The sequence below is a fragment of the Haemaphysalis longicornis genome, unplaced genomic scaffold, assembly GCF_048455015.1.
Source record: "Haemaphysalis longicornis isolate Haplotype H1 unplaced genomic scaffold, Haemaphysalis longicornis Haplotype H1 scaffold_9, whole genome shotgun sequence".
Taxonomy (NCBI): Eukaryota; Metazoa; Arthropoda; class Arachnida; order Ixodida; family Ixodidae; genus Haemaphysalis; species Haemaphysalis longicornis.
In genome coordinates, this window is record NW_027526460.1 from 32,085,478 (window position 1) to 32,103,954 (window position 18,477).

General features: G+C 48.1%; 1 protein-coding gene across 1 annotated transcript in view; it reads left to right on the plus strand.

The window, feature by feature from the left end:
- Positions 1-1,250: 1,250 nt before the first annotated feature.
- The window catches only part of LOC144152436 (uncharacterized), a 294,334-nt gene continuing 277,107 nt past the window's right edge, over positions 1,251-18,477 (plus strand). Inside the window, exon 1 of the transcript XR_013319165.1 lies at positions 1,251-1,469. The gene's annotated coding sequence lies outside the window, so the exon portion shown is untranslated. The remainder of the gene's footprint in view (positions 1,470-18,477) is intronic.

Consider the following 18,477-nt stretch of genomic DNA (forward strand, 5'->3'; position numbering starts at 1 on the left):
CCTAGCTTTTCTAATGAAAAAGATGGTTAAAATACGAGGAACCCATGTTCGATTCCGACCCAGGGGAGATTTTCCTACATCACTTGGCGCGGCCGACGCAGCTGTCGGAAGCGGGGCGCCAGCGAGGAGAGACCGTGAGGGCGAGACATCTCGACTTGCGCCAAAAGGATAGGAACGTCTGTGGCGGTGGTGCGAATGTATTGAGAGAAGCGAGGTGCCTTTTTCTGGACAGTGGTACTTTAGCAGTGCGAATGTTGTTTGGCCAATTTATTTAATGACGGAGATTAACATCCGCAGAACAATTACCCCGTGCTGCCTCCGCAAGTTGGCTTTGATGTGCCTTCGCTTATCATCATCATCGTTTCGTAAAACCCACTGTGCGAAGCTGGCTTTCCTGCAGTGCATTTTGGCGCGCCATCGAACGCCGTCAGTTGGGCACAGAAAGCTTCGCATTAAAAATGCAAAGAACTCAACGGCAGGGAAGCGTGCACTGCTGTCGTCACAGCCGCAAAGAAAGCTACGCGCTTGAAAGTTTGCCACGACGAAAATGGACTACTGCCCTCAGAGACATATCTGACGCCGGTTAATTTGGGCTCGGATCATTAGAGAGTTTTAGCTGACCGTTTCTGACGGTCCGCTCCGCTCCGATAGCAAGCGGGAGCGCCATTGCGCATGCGTGGCAGTGTGGCACGCTAGCGCGCTACCGGCGATACCGGAGCGGGGCCCCGCTCCGCTAACAGGGGCCTCTTAGCGGACCGTCGCGGCAGATTACGCTATTGTACGAAATAACAACATGGCTGCCCCCGCGATGCGAGCGCGCTAAGGCTCGTTTCTTCAGTTGAAACACGACCGACGAAGCCGCGAAAGTGCTTCCGAATAGGCAATGGTGCCACACACCTCAAAGATCTCTAGAACGGAAGCGAAAAACGTCGACCGAAGCGCGGGGCTGCTTCTATGCAGCGCCGAGAAAGACAGCCTTGGCTTGGCCATTCCAAAGTTTATCGGCTTGTTTATTGATATTTAGAAAAATTATACCATGTCAGCGACTACATTATACAAAAAAAAAAGGTTAAATGAGACCAAGAAACACGGTATTTTGCTTTGTTTGGGCGACCAAATACAAATTCTTATGTTTCCTTTAGGATGAAGTTTCGGTTTACACGCGCGCGCGCGAAACGACCAGTCACGCGAATCATTCCCCGCCGAGGGAGATACGGTTATCGCTTAGCTAAAAGCCTTTCGGCTGCTGACGCTCCGTTTGTGCTGAGCGGCACGTCGGGAGGATAGCGGAGCGTCAAAAACGGTCAGCTAAAACTCTCTAATCTCTCCAGCAACACTACGGCATCCGGACTGCATTTGCGTGTGAAACGCCATAAAACCACAGGGTGCGACCAGAAACGAGGCACAACGGCCCCAAGACGCGTCATCCCGGAGCGAGCCCAGCAGGAACAGGCGGCAACCGTGTGGGGGTAAGTGTCTCTAATAACGAGTCACGCAAACGACGTGTACGGGCTCGTAGAATCCGGAGCGAGACCCGGCCGCGATAATTGCCACCTTGCTCTCTCCGCCTCATTATCGGATATTATCCCCCCGCCGGAGCTAGCCGTAGTGGGAAGCCCAGCGCTGAAATGCACTGTACACACGTCGTGTTGCGTCGCAGCTGCCTTATGCCCCTTCTTTCTCTCCCCTTGTATAACTTTACCCGCATCCCCGCGCCGTCTTCGGCGCGCTGCGCTCAAAAACGTGCATCGCGCGTTCGCCCCCCACGAAACAACTTCGCGCCTGGCCACCGCGCGTCGCCCCCTCGGAAAAACAAGGTGTCAACAGGTCCCTACGGCGGCTCCGCTTCTTCTAATTTATGCCGTCGTCCCCCTCACACCCCTCTCGCCTGTTGTCCCGCCGGCGCTCCAGCATATCAAGGCGGTAATGAGGCCCTTTGTATCGCGCCTGCTTTTTCACGCCGCGTGGTCCCGGACCGACAGACGGGGTGAGAATGAAAGGAGCCTGTGTGAGGTTAGGGGGAAAGGGGCTTTCGGCGGCGCCACGTTGATTGCAAGGCACGCGAGAAGCTGTCGGCATACGAAAAGAGGTCGCTGGTTATACTCCTGTTCCATTGGTCACTGCGAAATGACGTCACGAAGTGGCGTCACCTGATAGCCAATGCCTAGACGACAGAAGAAAAAGTAGGAATTACGGGTTAAGCTGGAACTGAAAGACGTGGTGTCTAGGTGTACCCCTTTGAATCACCGCTTCGCAGAGGGCGTGTGAAGATGAGAGACATTAACTACGCGAAAAATGACCAAGCGAACAAAAAAAAAAAAAAAAAACTAGGAATGAGTGAGGTTGAATTATTTTTGCGCCTTTGTGTGTTTAACGTAGACGCAGGATACAAAAGGCAAAGAAGGGGGGGTTATAAATCTGGATTTGGTAGCGCTGTGAGGCGATGCCGGGTCGGCCAGAGCTGCCAGCGGACCCGCCCATTATGGGCCCCTTACCCCGCTCAGCTTTTTTTGTTGCCGATGCTGCTGCTGTTGTTTATTTGCCGGCTTGGTTCTGCTCGCTTTGTGTTTACGCAGCACGTCACATCAGGTCTGTGCTTTGCATGAAGTTCTACGGAGAATTTCAAAACGCTGTCAGCACTGGTATGTCATTGCTACTAACGCGATTCTTTATGTGGCTAGAGTTCCGAGCATTTTTCTTTTAAGTGAACAAGAGCTCCTCCGAGGCTTTACCCGTCTTCGAGGCGCGTCGTGTTTCATGCGCGAAGCTTTAAAAAACGAATGCCCCCGTGTGCGCGCAATTGGCGCGCGTTCACCATTAAAGTCGCAGGTTGCCCAGAACGTTATTTGGACGGCAAGCTCATTAGCTCATTATTCTCTTTACTGTCTGTTCCAACTCTCTCTCTCTCTCTCTCTCTCTCTCTCTCTCTCTCTCTCTCTCTCTCTCTCTCTCTCTCTCTCTCTCTCTCTCTCTCTCTCTCTCTCTCTCTCTCTCTCTCTCTCTCTCTCTCTCTCTCTCTCTGTAGGCCTTCCAAGCGATTGCTTGTCTATTATACTCCGGCTCCTCAGGGTGACGGACCTGTGGTCAAGAGCAGTTTTCATTATCTGTTTTGAATTTCGCTCCTCTTCTATCTTCGTAATGGCGCGTATAATCCGGACTCCAGCTTTCGTGGTCATCCACCTTCACATAATGGGATGGCTCATTAATAGTCATTATTCGTGTTCCCGCTCCAGGACAGATAGGGCTGAATCTCTTATTTGATTCATTCTAAATTTTCACTGTTCTTTCTTTGCACAAGAGTTCACGGCAGAGTGTTTCGGCATACGTAAAACACCCCGGGCGGCTTATAGTTAAATTATTCCGTAGATTACAAATATGGCTTTACGGGCGTACTATTATTTCAGCGCTACTTGTGTAAACATTGCCGCCCTTGATATTCGCTTAGCGGACTACGTGCTCCCAGCGTTGGACAGTTCGTCAAAACCACCCATCGTTACATGCGTGGTGCCCCGTGTGCCTGTCGTGCGGCATGCTTTTCAAGCTGTATAGTCTTCAAAGGCATCATTTTAACGTCGAATAAAGGCCCAGAGGCTCGCTTTCATGAGATCTTGATTTTACGGGCGAAGCCCGTTAGGGGCTGAGGCTGTAGGCGTCTCCTGTGGTCGTCGTCGCAATCGTCGTCTTATGCAGTCACGGTTCTAAAACACCGGGAAACTCGCTTACTCCTCGCGCGAGAACGTAATGCGTGCTAGACAATCACCGGGACACTCGTTTACGCCTCGCACTAGAGAGCTTCGTGCTTCAAAGACAAAAGACAAGAGACTTTTACAGCAAAGCTGTATACCTCTACACCCCCCCCCCCCCCCCTCCCCCAACGGTTTCATCTCCGTTGCCAAAACGCTAAGGCACCGAGGAAACACTTAAACACTGCATGGTCGCCCCCACCCAGGTTTCACGTTAGTGCAGATGGCCCAGGATTTTTTGTGAAGGGGTCATTTTGCGCACGCGGTGAGTTCCATTAGAGGCCAAAGTGACATTCTGGAAAAGTGTCCATGGGGGTGAGGAGGCTCATACCGAGCTCTGCTGCATCACGGCACGAGTCGTGCCACGTGGTGGTGCGGACTTTAATCCGCCAACTCGCCTTTACATGCTTGGAGGCTGCCGGAGCGTGACGTTCCACCCCTTGCAGCAGAGCTGTAGGCACTGCTTGCGCAGAAAGAAGCAGTAATATTGAGTTTATTTCACAGTCGCGTTGCAGGGAGACCACGAAAACACAAAACCAACACACGGAATAAATTTGGCAAGCTTGCACTAAGTCGCGAAAATCTTGAATTATAGCGAAGCTGGAGGATTTCTTTCTATGTAAGCACTGAAGGAAGGTTTGAAATTGTTTCTTTACATGCTCCGCCTCCGCTTTTAACTGTGGTAGTAGTAGACATCGTCGTACCCATCTATATCGTCCTCTTCCTCATCCTTTACTGGCGGGACCGGATTGTTTTGTCTGCGGGATTTCACATTTGTCCCAAAGTGGAACGCGTCAGCACGCGCTAGGGCCGGCGGCAACCGGCTTTGCGAACTGGGCGCCTGTAGCGCGAGCTGTCTTGTGCTCCCACCTTGAGGCGCAGACGCACGTGAAATGCTTTCTTGGTATTTTTTCAAGCGCTGCGCGTAAGACTGGACGATGCCTGGCGCTCCTCGTAAAACGCGTGCTCACGAGCGCGGTAACCGGGGGAGTAACTATGACTTGGGGTTTTCTTATGACATCGCACACATTACGGCCAGCAACAGCAGCCGCGCTGTTAAAAAGCTGTTGGAAAAGCTTGAAGGGCCCTCGCCAGCTATGCACACAAAGCAGCAAGTCAAACATTAGCGGAATTACAAGTGTACAACTGGCACACAAGAACAAGAACAAGTGTAATACAGAACAACTGCAGTACAGTTCTCAGGGCAAATCAGCTCAATTAGAAATGTCAGGTACAGCATGAAAAGAAGTCTCATTACGGTGCATTGGGCTTAGAAATCAAATCCCGCAATTGTCTGAGGGAAAGCGTTCGAACTGTGAGTTTTCTTTTAATGAACACAGTATTTAATGTTGTAGGTAATAAGTGCTGGATTATTTGTGTCCCGTTGTCTGTGCGCATTCATTTAGGTGCCAAGGTTCTGGTGTACGGGTCTTGTACACTCCAATGAAGTCCCGGGCAGTAACTAGTTTCTACTAACGCGTTACCGGTAACTAGTTACTTTTTTCCGTAACTTATCACTGTAACTAGTTACTTTTAAGTTAGAGCAACTTGTAGCTGTAACACCTACTTTTTACACAGTAACTGTAACAGAAACTATCGTCACAGTTACTTCCTCTTTGTAGAAATTATCCAAAGAAACACTTGTTAAAGGCCGACGTACAGCTCGGGCTTTTCACTTTTTCGCACTTTTTTCTTCCCCATATCCTCCCCACCTTCCACTTTTCCACGTCCCGGCTCCCCTCATAGTTTAGGAGAGGAGATCGCTAGAATGATTATTTTCCCTTCAGAAGACCGTGGGTGGAGGTAGGTCTTTAATGTGAATTCCTAAGAATTTTACATTGCCCTCAGTCGAGCGGGGAAAAAAAAAAGAAACTGGCAATTACACCTCCGTAAAGAGGAAAGCTCGAATCCCAACTTGTAGAAACAACTCATCCTTAGTTACAATGGGTTTTGCAAATAAATTTGCATACCGAGGGAGCATGAACAAAATACTTGATGCAACAAAATGAGGCGTACGAAACGATTGTTGGTTTTGAGTGTGCCACACTTTAGATTCCCTTCGTGTAGGGCTTTACCACGCGCCCTTGTGTCTACTCGCGTGCCTTCGTACGTTTTTATCAAATAATCTCTATCATATAGTTTATGATATTTCACTTAGTTTTATAAAGTAATCGAAAAATAACGTTGTTACATTTTTAGGTTAACTGTAACTGTAACAAGTTACTTTTGTGAACTCTGTAACTGTAACTGTAACTGAGTTACTTTTTCGCTTAGGTAACTGTAACTGTAATCCTGCCACTTTTTACTGGTAACGTGCCCGTCACTTCTCCAATGTTTTTTTTTTTTTTTAATTTGGCAAGCCTGGGTAATGCATTGTCATTACTGATTAAACCCAATTAACGAGAACGACATAGCTCATAGCTACACATGGAATTAATTGGAACTATGCCAAATTCTTATAAAGCATCAGCAGTGTGTTAGAGACAGAGAAGGTAGCAAGACAAACGAATGACACTTTAGTGCTTCACGCTGTGAGATCGTGCAAGTTTTCATTCGTGGTAGTATTCTCGAAACAAGAATTCCATAGTTAATCAAAGGTAAGAATAATGAGTTGTACAGACGCATATTCATTTATATTGGAAGATAAAAATAGTGGCGGCGTATTATACCGATTGTCCTAGAAAATTCCCTGGTAATATATGTACTATGGTCATCCCACATCATATTTTTAAAAAGTATATCCCAACTGTTTTAAACGATTTTAATGCGCCGGTTTCTGTGTCGTTTAATTTAATAGAAAGTAACCCAATTTTTTGGTGCTGGTGTGAAAGAGAATAACCTTAGTTTCACAGCAGTTTGGTTGTACTGACATTTGTTCTTAGACAATTAATAACGGCACAATTATTACTTTTGGCTAACGTTTCATTTGCGATAGTTGCGTGATCGATACCAGAGCTGCCTGCAAAAAACAAGCTGGTATTGTCTGCATATATTTAATATTTCGCTGCTTTGTCAATCTTCAATACCGCATTAATATAAAGTATTCATAGAAAAGATACTATAACCGGCGCCGATGTTGACAAGAAGAAAAGATTAAAACATGAGCTACGCCTCTAATACCATAACGGTTGAGCTTCTCCAACAAAATTTTGTGGTTGATACTCCGATAAATCCAGATAAAATCCCGGTACTATTTGCTCGACTTCAAAATTCTGTGATATTAATTTTTGAGGGCAAGAAGATCCAATTATATCTACTTGTGCTTGCGGAAACCGTACTGATCAGTACTTATGATATTATCACAATCGATAAATGATGATAGGCGCTTTGGCATGACTTTTTTCTAAGCATTTACAGAAAACAAAACTGATATGGGGAGACAGTTAGTCTTGTCGGTTTTATTACCCTTTTTGCATATTACTGTTACCTTTGCAATTTGCATGCCATAGGGAAACACCAGCCTCTCCCATCAGCCGATGCGCAGACATTCCACTTCGCAAACTAAAGTGAGGATTAGTTTGCCGTCAGCCCTTTTTTTTTTTCTCCAGCGTGACGTCATTCCAATGGCGTCCGGGCTGCGCAGTACTGTGACTCGGCAGATGGGGAGTTGCAAACAGGCGCTGGAGCTATATAAGGCACGGGGACGAGCGAAATAACGGCTGGAAGCTCCTCGATATAAAAGTGGATTGATTGATTGATTGATTGATTGATTGATTGATTGATTGATTGATTGATTGATTGATTGATTGATTGATTGATTGATTGATTGATTGATTGATTGATTGATTGATTGATTGATTGATTGATGGATTGATTGATTGATGTGTGGTATACCGCGCCGAAGCTGCACTTGCGCTTTGAGGGACGACGTAGTGGAAGGAGGCTCCGGATTAATTTTGGCCACCTGGGGGGGGATCTTTAACGTGCGCCGAAATCTCGTACACACGGGCGTTTTTGCGTTTCGCCTCCATCAGGAAAGCGGCCGCCGCAGCCGGGAATCGAACCCGCGACCTCGTTCTCAGCAGCACCAACGCCTTAGCCACTGAGCCACCGCGGCGGGTACACACATAAGGTAGGAATCACGTTATCACCAAACTAATCATCATAAATAAAATGTGTCCGCTTGCTCCTGGGCTGCTTTGTTTGGTGTAGGACTTGATTTTGGAAATATTCGCGTTCCCTCTTCGTTGTCTTTTCTACAGAGGGGTAGTTGATTTTTTTATGTGCAGCGTTCTCGCAAAACCTCAATTTTGTAAAAAAGCCAACTTTAAAAATCGTGCTACGCGGAGAAGGGAAACTTACGTGCCGTGCGCCAAAGCCACTTTTTGACGTCAGCGGCGAGGTTTGGGAAAAACGAAAACGTGGATTGTCGCGGAGGGGCTCGTGGAACCCCCAAAGTGCCCTCACGAACCCTAATTTGAAGACCACTGCTTTTAATTTAGCTTATTTGATGTTCTCGTAACCTACAATTTCTGGTGCTGATTTGCATAGGGACCAATGCAACACCCGGCTTTAAATTTTGTGAATGTAATTTGAGTACGACCTCCAAACGTGAGTTGGAGCGAAAGGAAAATTTTCCGTCCGAATTATCTAAGTTATATGAAAAAACTAGGATGTCAGTTCCGCGCTATGTTTGGGATGCCGAGATTGCTAAAGGATTTGTATCCACTAGCCGAAAGTGTCCTCTCATCATAATCATCATCCCTCTCTCTTTGCAACATCTTCTTGCTCTACACGTAACACCCTCTTGCCGCACTCCATCGTTTCCCCAATTAGGCCATAAGCCACAATTTTTCTAAAAAATCAGCAGTTTCTTAGCTCGGTTATGCCAGCATGTACGTAGCGTGAGCTAAGATTCAGCTCGTTATTCTTAGGTTTTCTGGTTGTCTAGGATTAGCTGATTATCATGCATACTGCTGATAAAACGATTTCCAACCCATTCCAATCCAATGCAATCCAGTCCAGTCCAGTCCAGTCCAGTCCAGTCCAGCCCAGTCACTGCTCCTCGCACATGTGCAGCATGGCTCTCCAGGAGCCATGCGAAACGGCCATGCGAAACGGCCAGGAGCCATGCGAATTCAACCCAATCCAAATCCAATCCAAGCCAATCCAATTTAATCCAATTCAATCCAGTTCAATCCAATGCTCCTCGCGTTTGCCAAGCCCTTCGAGGTCCACGCGAAACTGCTCAACCTCGGCCAGTGTAGCTTACGCTACAAAAGTTTAGGTATTAATTAGGTTCCATTCTCAAGACGCCAACGTCGACTCCACTGCTCCGTTGCAGCCCGGGCTTGTGACACGTGAGTGGCGAATAGACTAAAAACGAGGGATTACCTAACCTCACGTAACTCCCTTCGGTGAGGACGAACCATCCTTCGTTGTGGCGACAAGCCAAGAAATAACGGCCTCGAGAGCCGCGTTGAGGCCCCAAAAACGACTTCCTCCGTTAAAAGGGCCCAACGTAAACCCGAAGCCATTCGCTCGAATTTCTACCACCGCGTTTGGCCATTCCTGACATCGATGTTTCGCCACAGGCGGAGGCACGGTGAAGAGGTTATTAGGGGCGAAGCATCTTAGGGGCTCGGGCTGTCGGCGTCGTCTGCCGTCGTTGTCTCATGTCGTCACGGTAAATGAAGTTGTCAAAAGATGGTGAAAAAACAAATGTAGAATGGATAAAACTGGTTTAAAATAAACTAACATGATTGAAACTATTTTAAGATACAGAAATATTCAGGGTTTAATTGCATTAATAACAAAAAAATGTTATTTTCCGTCTCCAAAATGGATTTAAACGCCATGTTTTGTCCTGTAAAGCATACTTCTTAGCATGCTGCGGCGTGTGACACGAAGACAACTTACGGCCAGTCTGTATCTCATTTAATTGCTCAAATACGGTTCAACGCAAGAGAGGGCGCCACCGCCTCAGCAAGCGTGCGAGTGCTCCTCCCATCTGCGTTTCCCCGGTGCCCAATCATCGTGCGTTGTGTAGCAAGCGAGAGACTGACAATACTTGAATACACCTATACACTGCATGCTTCGCCTCTCCCCAGATTTCACGTTGGTGGAGATGGGCCGATACTTTTATTACCCAGTGTCCTAGGCTTATAATCCGGGAAGGATACATGAGTCCCGTTTTATAGAAGTCTTTAAACGCAATTTTAAGCAGTACCTTTCTGTTGAATGTAGTAAATTCTTCGTTAAATTAGAATTGTCGAATACACAGATTGTCCTTGTCTATTGCACCTAAGAATATTATTTTGCCAGTTGTTCTTTGCGCAGAGTTTCTTCGTATTGGTGTCGTCTTCTTTTGCCTTTTGTTGCTCCTGCTGTTAGCAATGCTCATGTACGGGGTGAATGGGCGTCAGTACGGCAGAATCCATCTGTCTTTAGCCTACTCACCAAAGGACTTGTTGCTAAATAAATAAATAAACATTTACATAGGCTTCCATAAAGCTGCCTTCGGTTCACTGAAAGATAAGGCAACGCGGCATCTGCGCAGCCCTGCTGCCCAAGACGCGCATACGCACACAGATCGTTCACACCTACGAGCGCGTGATAAGGCGTGGCCCAACACAACCACGGTGGACGCGGCGCTCTCCACTCTCATCCAAACAGCTACAAAATACGCCCGCGCAGCGCCGGCCGTCTATGTATCTATTGCAGCTAAGCACAAACCCGCGCCGCTCCGGAGCGCAGGAACTGCTCGCTGCGGCGCTCTGGAACTTGCGGCGGCCTCCCCTCGTCATCGTACAAGCTGTCCGTATCGGTACGATCGATCTCTTCGTAATTGCTCCCATCCTCTTGCTTCTTCTATGCTTCTCTCCCTCGCCCAGCGTTTCTTCACGTTGCCTGGCAGTATATACGTGTTGGATGCGATGCCACGTGCTGATTATCTGGATTACGCCTCGCGATCGAAAAGCGCTCCACTCCGGGACCCGCGCCGGCTTCCCGGCTAGGGGGAGGGAGAGGCAGGAGGTGGCGGGGGACAAGCGAGCTCTTTCGCCGCTGAGGGGCAACAAGGCCGAAGTAATGGCGACCTGTTGATGGCGCGAATCCCGCTGCCCTGTTATTAGCGCTGGCCCATCACCGCTCGCATTCGTTCCTCTATCGGGGCATTAGGCCCTGCGTCCCTAGGCGGCTCTTATCGGAACTCCGGCTTTGATAACCACGTTTATTGTTTTTCTTGGCGTTTGGAAGTTTATTTTCGACGCGCCCATTCCGACGGAATTTAAATCGCTACGGCCTAATTTTGAAAGATTTCCCTGCCGTCCTATTTTCATCCTTGCCCATTCTTCGCCTCCTACGATACATTCTGTGGGTGATTTGAATTCAAGAAGGACGAAACGCGGGCAGCGGTAGGCCATTGGACGACCACGTCCCGGCGTATTCGAAAAAGTTCAAACGCCCCTTCGCCTAACGACAAAGCTGGTTGAAACGCTGAGCTTTCTTCCAATGCAACCCCAGTCAAAGCAAATTCCAAAAGCCCAACGATCAAAGTCCAAGCCGCAATACTCAAAGTCCAACCCGCCAACGATCGCAGTTCAAGCCGCCAACGACCAGTCACTAGCAAAGAAAGCGGGGCGCGTGTCCCAGTTTACGTTTTGTGCTTCGTAAGCGTTTCCGTCATCGGCGGACATCGCTACAATGCTAAAGCGGCTTCGAGTGCTGTGCCGAAAATCAAACACCTTTCTTAAGACAAAGATAGTCACGGGAAACTTCAAAGTCCAAGCCGCTCCCACCGTGTCTAAATGACGTAATCGAGTAGAAGTAGGCTTTCTAACATAAAGAACCGAGACTAGATTCCGACGATGGGAGACGTTTTTTTTTTTTCTTCTGAGGCTCCTTTTGTGCCCTTGCGGAAACCCATCGTCATCATGTGCCCTCCCATTGTGTAAAGTTGGCTTTCCCGCAGTGCGTTATCGCCTACGGTGGCCATCAGTGGGGCAAAGGAAGCTTCGCTTTAATAATAAGGTTAGGCTTTATGACAGACAGACAGACAGAGAGACAGACAGACAGACAGACAGACAGACCAAGATTTTTGTGTTCAAGAAAGTCCGCCGTCTTTAAAATACTTGGCAGCCGATCTCAAACAAATGCTTCGAATACCAAACTCCGCCACGTTCGCCTCCCCTCCCTGCGTACACCAAGGCACCTTCGGGCAGCAAACTCAGCCGCCCCGCTGAGCGATGAGCCGCCTTCAAGTCGACGCGTCATAAATCTCCGTCACTCAGAAGCCATGTTTAAACACGTAATTAGTCTCGCCCAGCCAGCCGTTGAAAATCACTGCCCTGTGACAAACGAATTATCCGCCCGAAAGCGTTGAGGACCTCTTTTCAGATCGGCTTCCGCCGCGGTGTCCCTTCCTCCAAGGCCGCTCACGCCGGTGTTTCTTCAAGGGCGACGCCGACTCTTCGCATTCTCTATCCCAACCCTTTATCCTAAGCGCATTCCTTTATAAAACGGCTTAGCAAACACTGAAGCACTTCTGCTGGTTCAAACATTCCAAACAAGCGCCCCTGACAAACCGTGGACAATCGCATCATGTTCGCTGCCCAGGCGAGGTGTTTTTCTTTTTTTTTTTTTTTTTCCCTGGAAGAGTGAAGCAGGGAGGAATGCTTAGAGGGAGGGATCACTGGCGCTGTCCCCTTTCCCGACCTCAAAGCCATGACACCGCCGAAAGAGTGTTCGGCAAAATGCTGAATAGCTGATGCGTGCATGCCAGTGTGAACGGGGCGCCCTGTGACGCGACGCGACGCCAGTGTGGACAGCGTCGTGACCGGAGCTATGGGTGTCGGGGTCATTAAAAAAACATCCCAGAGTGTCTAATGCACAAAGCTGTACGTGTTTAGGTACCTTGGGGCCTGAAGTGCCTATGGGGTGGCCTCCAGCCTGGCGGTGTCTGCTGAGACGTCCGGACGGGACATTCCCCATTTTCTTAACGCGAGCCATGCGCACCCTAGCGTTGACCCACGTGGTGAAAGGGCTTGCGTAGGAAAGGGAGGGAGGGAATGTTTTCAATGATGTTAGCCAAGTCGTTGCGGTAAGCCTGCTGCGCGAAATGGGAAAAACGAAGAACAAGAAATAGGAGCCATTCCACTATACGAGGGCGGACGACCAGCGAAGCTCTGTAAAATAAACATCGCCGACATGGTTAAATAATGCACGTGTTTTAAAGCGAACCGTTCTATATCTCACTCATGGCGACGTTGCCGCAAAGCGCACCGCGGAAAGCCAACCTTCCCTGAGAATGATGATTATAGTGGGTGAAGTGAGATACATAACTTGCAACTCGAAGCTTTCTCCGGTCGGAAAGCAAAAGTCCAACTGTCCAAAGTGAAAGTCCAAAATCCAAATCGTTACGCCCAAAACACAATGCGGGAAAGCCAACTTACACAAAGCCACATAAGTGCGTCAAGAAAAAGCTCTTGATTCTTGATGGACCTTGGTCCCTCGCTTTATGAAGACGACGTCTATCCGAATGCGCCATTACGATAATGTAGAAGCAAATTGGAATTTTCACTTCCTCACTGACTTAGGTTGAATGGCAAAAAGCTTCGCGTTTAACCCTCTGGCTCTTAGGAAAGGGCTTCTATTTTTTTTTAGCATTGCTTTGGGATTACCTTGTAAAACCGAGAAAAGAGTAGAGATTTGTCCTAACAGACAAATATGGGTTTTTCTGTTGCCCTCCCGTAGAAGCCCACGTATTGACCATGGACGGGAATTTCGTAACGTTTACAACTGCACTGTGCACTAACTAATCATTAAATGTAAAAAAAAAACAAGAACTAGTAGTAATTATAGAGTTGTCTTAAAGTTGGCGTTCGCTAGGCGTTTCTGCCTGCTGATGCCGTTGTCACACGGCCAATCGAATGTCATTCAAAGTGAATGACATTAGCTGTTAACATTCAGTTTAGCAGTGCGGATCTACGCAGCTAAATAAATGTCATTTGATATATCAAATGACATTTGTTTCGCTAACGGTGACGATTAGCAAGCTCGCGAAACGGCAAAATTATAGCTCAAATGAGTCTAGGATGTTCTAATACATAGTAGTTTTCTTTGAAAACAAAACAAATAATTCATTTTTAAATTAAGGGGAACAAAATTACTGCTTTGGGTGACATAAGTAGACATCACAAGCCAAGGCAAGTCCTCTGGGAATACGTATTAGCGTGCATGGGGAAGAAATTATTTTTGTAAGTATTTGCTTGTCTGCCTTTACTGAAAAACAATGTGAAGGAAAGAATATTCGTTTTTCTGAGACAGTAAAATATACCGTAAACACTGCAGAAACATTATTTTGTTTGGTTTGTTACTGAACTTTCCTGTCTAGTGACGCGCCACTGTTGTCGAGGCTACTCATTTTGCCGCTGAGTGAGCTCGCTCCCCAACCTCATTTAGCCGCCAAATGCCATTCACACCAAATGTCATTCGGTATTCTCCTGTTGCACTGAACTAATGACATCTGCCGCAAATGACATTTGCTCTAAATGTCATTAGATCTGCCGTTAGGAAGGTGTATTAGACTTGTTGACGGGCACAAAAAATCTACTGAACCCTAGCATAAACAGCTTCGCTGTAAAAATGAAAACGTGTGAAGTGATACACACACACCACCCCAATCTCATACAGGAAACCGCAATGAGGTTTTTTTTTTTTTTTTTTTAAGCGCTACGTCCTGTCCTGGGCTGCTCAAATACATACACATCAAAACAGCTGAGACAGCGCGTGTTGGGCATGCGCACTGCCTCAAATCACACTTCTAGTTTTCACTTCAAATAAGTGGTTATGCTGCCTACGAAGTAATGTAATGAGTAGACCTGGGCACCTCGGGCATGGCTAAAAAGAACTTGTTGCTGTGCGAGTTGATGAATACTTGAGGACTTGATATTAGCACTAAAAATTCAAACACGTAAAAGGTTACAGGACAAGCGCCTGACCTGTCACTTGCAAATGTTCGTCTTTGCAGCGCTAGAATCGTGTCCTTTGAGCACAGGCATATTCCATGCTCGATGTATTTGCATGCATTGCACTTGAGGCCAAGAGCTGAACATGCTTTAGTGATTTTACCCGCATTTGGCAAGAAAAAAAAATCCATGACAACATTCACTTTGGCAAACATTCTAGAAGAAACGATTGAAATAAGTTGCTTCATTCTGAAGATTGCGCAGTTTGGCTAAGGCGTTGCGCTGCTGAGCACAAGGTCGCGGGTTCGATTCCCGGCCGCGGCGGCCGCTTTTCTGATGGAGGCGAAAATCAAAAACGCCTGTGTGTACGAGATTTCGGCGCACGTTAAAGATCCCCAGGTGGTCAAAATTAATCCGGAGCCCTCCACTACGGCGCGCCTCATCGCCTGCGTTGCGTCGGCGCGTTAAACCACACAATCAATCAAGATTGCGCAGTTTGCTTGTTACCGCCTTTGTGGAGTTTATTGAACATTGTCTTCGAGGCCTTATCGCTAAACGAACCATTCGATTTGATGTGCTTGTGGCCAATTTTTGTCTGGAGACTTAAATGGGTGAATGAGAAGACAAATGTAACGTTATTTCTAGCGGGACGAATTGCCAGTAGCGCGCCGGTGCATGTGTTGCGATTTTGATATGAAACGGAGAGACCGAGAATCAGACGAGATAAGTGTCGCTTCCCGCTCCCATGCTCCGAAACATTCTGCGCCAGGAATTTATCCCAGGATGGCGAATGTTTTCGTAGAACTTAGTTACTGTACCCTTCGTTAACAAGAAAAGATATCACGAACTGAAATGGTGTTATGAGAAAATCTTGTCGTTGGTTGGATCAAGCATTTAAGAAGTTTTTTTGTGTGTTATGGGCAGCACTTAGAGCCAATCCCGGCTCAGTTTCCGGTTGTAAGACTTACTTAACTAGCAGATGCCGATCAGCTACAATCGATGGCGTCATAAAGATTTATTAAGTCACGGCGGCAACCCGCGCCTATCGGGGCGACACCAAATTATTGAATTCGCCAATGGTAACTGTGCTCCACAGCTGTTAAAGCAGTCTAACCACCAGGCCACCATATTCTCAGCCTTAATAACGGGCTGCCCCACAGTTACCGCGCGTTTCTTTTGCTTTTCATCCGCGTTCCTTTCAGCGCAGCTATAATGCAGCCGGCTTCGCAACGACGAAATTTCGTACCTCAGCACTTATCCCAATTATCGAACATGATCGGCTTTAATAACATCCATAATGGCAGCAGCACCGGCATCAACAACACCGATCCACGGTTTCATCGGCCTCGCCGCCGCCGTCGGCGTATGCGAGATAATGCTCGTAATTACTCAGCAGGATAACACCTCTCAACGACGACGCAACGGGCGAGCTCTCTCGTCGATGGCCCGTACGATCTCGCGGCGCTCAGCGCTAACCGCAGTGCTCGCGGGCGCGGACACGGGCGTTCCGAATCGGTTCGGTACGGGGCTCGAGCCGGTTTGATACGGCCGGCGTTGGCCCTGACGGGTGGGCGGGGACAGTCCGTGTCCGCGGACTCACCGCAGCGGGAGTAGCACCTGTTAGAGAGCGGAACGAGCGTGCGATGAAGCGCAAGAAACGGGGTGTTTATATAGCGAGGAGGGAGATGGAGGGAGAGAGGAGAAAGATTCAAGGGAAGCGACGAGAAGCGAAGGGAGCACACGCAGCTTCTTCCTCGCTCCGACTCTGCGCATCTTCCGCTCGGAATAACGAGTCGGCTCCTCTTTCTACCGAGGCGCCGATGACCGGTGCGTTCTATAACGCGCTCCACCATTGTGCGGCTCTAGCAAACAGCCCCTTCCCCCCCTCCCGCCCCCATCGCTCCAGCGGCGTAAGCTCCCGCCTACCGCCATCACCTGGGAGTGCAGGACGTGCTGCAACATCTGACAATCCCGCTTCTCCGGCAAGGCATCTTGGACGCGCTGCCTTTTTATCGAAGCTCCCTCTCTCTCTCGCTCTGTCGCTGCCCCGTGTTCGGCGGCGGCGGCGGCGGCTCCGCTCTTTTTCTGCTCGTCGGCTTGACCTCTTCGCGCCTTGAAACAGGTTTCCGCCAGCCTAAATCGCCCGCCAAGGCGCGATAGGCATCGACCAGAGGGGGCTCTGACAGCCGAGCAAGGGGCCAGCGAGGGGTTGGGGGAAGGGGCGCTGTTTTATTCGCGGCAGCGCCGCCGTGTCCGATGAAATCGCGCGGAGGAACATCCTGCACGCCCTTGCCTCCTTTCCTCGTGTGGATCTCCTGCAGAGGAGCCGCAAGGGCGCCCGCCTGGCATTATTTTGCTGTATGAGAAGTTGAAGAAAACGCGGCCGTCCAGTTAGAAGCTCGCCGAACTGTGTTTTGCTGTTTCATATTTCGCACCATTCGCGAATTCTCGAACGCCGGCTGATGATCCACTGATGAGGGAAGTTGGTAGCCGTTGGCCTTCGTGGCGTTTCGAAAAGAGCGCCGACTGTTAGTTAGCTCTGGTTCTAAGATGTCGGGGGGTAATCATTTTCAAATACCTACATCCTCTACTGAGCAGTGTTGATATATATCTGGTTGCACTAACCAGATATCAGGGTAGTGTTTTCTAAGATCCTGCAAAATAATATCTAAACCTGAACCCTGCGTAAGCCGAAAACGCGCAGTGTGGCCGAGCACACACTAGGGACCGCATAACAACAATTAAAAACTGGCACCGACCAAGAATGTTTGTAAAAACCAAAGAAGAGGCGTTTGTTGTTGTCATGTGTTTTCCCGACGAGGCGGGCTTCCGTCCCACCCTCGATCTTTTCTTTAGGAACCACATATACATTTAAAAAAATGAGGTAATGCGAAGATTGTTACGTGAGTGAGTGAGTGAGTGAGTGAGTGAGTGAGTGAGTGAGTGAGTGAGTGAGTGAGTGAGTGAGTGAGTGAGTGAGTGAGTGAGTGAGTGAGTGAGTGAGTGAGTGAGTGAGTGAGTGAGTGAGTGAGTGAGTGAGTGAGTGAGTGACACTCACTCACATATGACAAACTCTCTTACCTCTACTTGTTACAAACTTCCTCCATTTTTCAAACGTTTTCCCAAAGTATCCACACGAACCCACGCACGCAAAAACCTTTAAGATGCAATTGTTACTGTTGATGGCATGTGATGCATCACACTAATAATACGAGTGAGAAACCATTCATTGTAAACCATAGAAATACAACAAGCGAATTCACAAAAAACTTCGACAGAAGCAAAGCCAGCAGTGGACAAATGTTTCTCATATTCTTATATACGGACATATTTTCTCATATTCTAGTCTGTCATACTTCAAGACACAGTTTTTAAGATTGTTGATATTGCACGTCCACATTAAATTCCGACAACACCTAATCACTTGTGGGTTAGTGGGAAAGCATATATGTCCAGTTGAACGACTGCTACGCCGTGCTTCCGCCTCGCGCAGTCGAAGGGCTTTATAATATTGCCGCTTGAGACGCTTTCTTTCTATCTGCCTTAACGCTTTCGAATGGCTTCAATCTGTCTCCTACGGGTTGCGCTGCTGCTCCTTCCTGCCCTCGTGTAGTGGGAAAGTTGACGACGATGGTAAATCTCGCTCTTGTATGTTCGTATGTTCGGTTGCATTCCTGCGGTCTTTTCATCTGCTGCACACACTCTAAACTTTTTTTCCACCCATATACTCCCTAGAGGTTCTTTTTCGCCTGTCCTCTAGTGAGCCTCCTTGTAGGAGTTTTTTTACTACATGGAACAGGGAGGTTTTGTTTACCTCCTCAAAACAG